This window comes from Sphaeramia orbicularis, chromosome 17 (genome assembly GCF_902148855.1).
Source record: "Sphaeramia orbicularis chromosome 17, fSphaOr1.1, whole genome shotgun sequence".
Taxonomy (NCBI): domain Eukaryota; kingdom Metazoa; phylum Chordata; class Actinopteri; order Kurtiformes; family Apogonidae; genus Sphaeramia; species Sphaeramia orbicularis.
In genome coordinates, this window is record NC_043973.1 from 22,958,957 (window position 1) to 22,962,700 (window position 3,744).

The window sequence follows — 3,744 nt, forward strand, 5'->3', positions numbered from 1 at the left end:
CCCATGAATATACAAGAGAACAGCTGTAAAATAGCTGTCCACTGTAGTGACCCCTATGCATGAATGGGTTAATCATAAAAATACATTTATTAGAATAAAAAAAATACATGTAATTGGAGTCTTTAGGGCTTCCAGTTTCCTCTACTTGCTTAAACAAAATTGCTGAATTATTAGTAATTGTAGGTTTCACTTGTCATCTGAGTCGTCAAATTTGTGCATCAGTGCATCTTTTTTGCTGCTCTCTACAATAAAAACAAAAAAAAAAAAAAAAAAAAAGAGAAAAAAAAACAAAAACGTGATTCCCCGGCACACTTGGTTACAAATCCCTTAAAAGCCCATTGTGCATTTTGGACCAGGATGAGATACTACCTTAAGCTGCAACAAAAGCAAAACTGTTCGCTACTTTCTACTCTAGGGGGTGCCATAACATAATGCACATAGAGTTAAGGTGAGATGAGGAGAGGCTGAGATTTGACCATGTAGCAGAGAGAAAGAGAGAGAAAGAAAGAGAGAGAAACAGCATGAGTCTTTAAAATAATCAGATACGCTCAAAAACATAAATATGCGCACAAACTACAAGGGGTGACTTTACTGTGTTTATGTAGTGAACAAAAACTGCACAGCAATGTTACACTGACATTTAAAGGTTGCTTTTTTGTCTATTAATTTTCTACATTTCTCTTTTATCGTTCTCATGTAACCTTGCATCACAAGGACAACAAATAATATGCATTAACTACCTTGGGAACATGCCCTCACAATGTATAATGCACATAAAAGGACATTTTAGGTCAGCAAAATGCCCCAACAACAGCATCCATGCAAATAAGAAAAGGTCAGAGAGGAGTAAAGAGAGAATAGGTGGAGGGAGAGAGGGAGGGAGGGAGCTGGCATCAGACCCAGTCACAGATATGGTGATGGTGCTGTATATTCAGCGCTCAACACACTGTCCTACTGCAGAGCCAATCACCGCTTTATGCACAGATGCCAAGAGACGAGAGATAGGAGCAGAAAATGAGCAGGGATTAGAGCCCAGAGAGGAATGAGGATGCCAGAGAGTAAAGCAACTTGATAGAATAGAATGGTTTCATCTGTACATGAGGATATTTGTGTTTTTATTCGAAAGCAGAGAGGAGAAAACAAAGGATAGGGAGTCATGAATATATTTTATAAGGATTTACAGGGTTCGAAATGTTGAGTGAATTATGAATTATGTTGAGAAAAAACTTTATAAGCCCTTAATAAGCAATACTAAAGAAGTTACGAGTTTTCATGCATACGCTGTAAAAAAAAAAGTGTAATTTAACAGGGTTTTTACTGTTTATTTTATAGATTTTTCCTGTATTTTTAAGATACAGGAAAATATCAATGAAATGACAAAAACAGACTGCGATTTTACATGTCATTTTACATGAAAAAGCTGTAACTGTGATTAACCATAAAATTTCCATTTTTTAAAAGAATTTTTTTTTTTTCACAGAAAAATACAGTTAAAATACATTTGCAAATGTATCATAATTTCACAAATATTTCTTTTCTGTTCATGAGATGAAACTGTTAATTCAAAGTTTAATACTGTTAAAAAAAATAATAAAACAAGATAAAATTACTGACAATTAACCGTAAAAGAAGTATTTGTTCTGTAAGTTTAACAAGACTTGTTTGTTAATTGACAAATATTTTGTGTAATTACAGGAGGTCTCACAACAAAAATGTTGAATAAATGTATTTTTGTGAATGTATAACATGTATAAGCACTGATAAACTGTCCAAATACAGTTTTTATCAGTGGACTGTACAACTTAGTCTCATTGAAAATTATTTATATATATATTTATAGGTAATTTGATTGTTTTAATACATGTAAATATTCTTTATTAAAAATTAAAAAGTCAAAAAAATATGCTCATGTAACAAAAAACTGTATTTTAATTATGGAAAATTACCATATTTTTACGAGATGGTTATTTTCCGTTATTTAAAAGTTTTTTTTTTGGCACCCCGGTTGCCAGAATATTACCTTTTTTTTCTCTTTTTTTTTTTTTACAGTTTTTTTTTTTTTTTTTTACAGTGTACATTCTACCTCCCAATTTTTATTTATTTATATATATATTTTTTTTTACAATCAACTCATTGCTGCACCATCTATTCTACTGAATTTCTGATATTACTAGTTACTTAGCTTGTCCTTTTATCAGTTAGCATATTATAGTTAACTTAAGAGTGAACATTTCTAGAAAAACAAACCCTTATTATGTAAAAAAAAAAAAAACAATATGAAGCTGGTCATGATTTGATATGAAAGCTGGGATGTTTTTAGTATTATGATATGTTGATAGTGGATAAAGCTATTAATATAAATTTCAGATGCAGCTACAGTAAGTTAACATTGAGGTTTAAGAATTCATAGTAAAGATACATGTGATCTCACTATTGCCCCTATTGTCTAATACATTATATTATTTCTGGAGATGAGCATTTTAATAACTCTCTTAACCTGGATAATCAAGTCAATTTAAGTTTATTAGTCACAACATCATCATCACCCAAACCAACATACTAATGGGTCAGGTCAAGTGGTGACACGATTACATGTTTATTTATTTATTTTACTTTTTATTTCAAATATAATGCCCCCCCCCCCCCCCCCCCCCCCCCCACACACACACACACACACACAAAAAAGAGAGAAAAAAAAAAAAAGAAAACAGGATCAGGATGAAGTACAACTTCTATACTCCCACCCCCTTACCCCATCTCTTTCTAGTGATCAATGTGCTCTAACTTTGTCCATATATTACCAATATCATAGTGTGTGACATATTTCAGTAGGTATTTGTAAGTACTTAAACATAGTTAGGATGATGACTGCATAAAATAAAATTTTTGACCTAAAATATTTTAAAATCTGCTCTGTAACGCGGTTTCATCAAAATTTTACTGGTTGTGATGAGGTTTACGCTGAAGTACCTAACATGGAAAGTCCCACAGGAAAGTCACTTAAATTTGCCTATGATGTGTTAAATAACATATTAAGCTACACTGATGTCAACATTTAGGAAAATATATTGGAAACTTTTAGACTTATAAACACAGATTTAAAGTAACACAGTTTCAATTCTTGATCCTATTATGATGTAAGGACCAACAAGTGAGCGCATACAGAATACGAAAAGAGAAACTTTGATTTTTCTCATGGATGTGCGTGTTCCCTTGACCTGACCCTAATCTAAATCATAATACTGGAAGGTCTCAGAGCGTCTCTATGTGTGTGTATCTGCACAGTTCTAAGAAATTCAGATGTTTTTAACTGGCCAATTTGGTACCTACAGTTGAGGAATACTCCCATCTCCAAATTAAATATCTAGGCAAGTTGATAGGACCAATATTTTGGGATATATTAGTAATTTTGGAATACAATAGCCTTACAATCACATTGCGTGGTTGACCGGAAGCGCAGTACCATGCTGCCTGATAGGAAATGAAGCTAAAAACAGGAACAACGCATCTACTAACTTCAGTCCCTAAATATTGGTATTAATATGACCCATGGTTCCCCCCAGGTCAATGCACTAGTACTATAATAATATTATAATAAAACAATATTAAAACTGATCAACCAAGCAGTGCGTGAACCACAAGAATTATAAAAAACTTTTCAGATTTTACTTAATGCAGCAGGAATAGCCCCATTATGTGTTTTGTGTCTCTATGACTTAAACCATCTCCTTGCACCACCTCAGG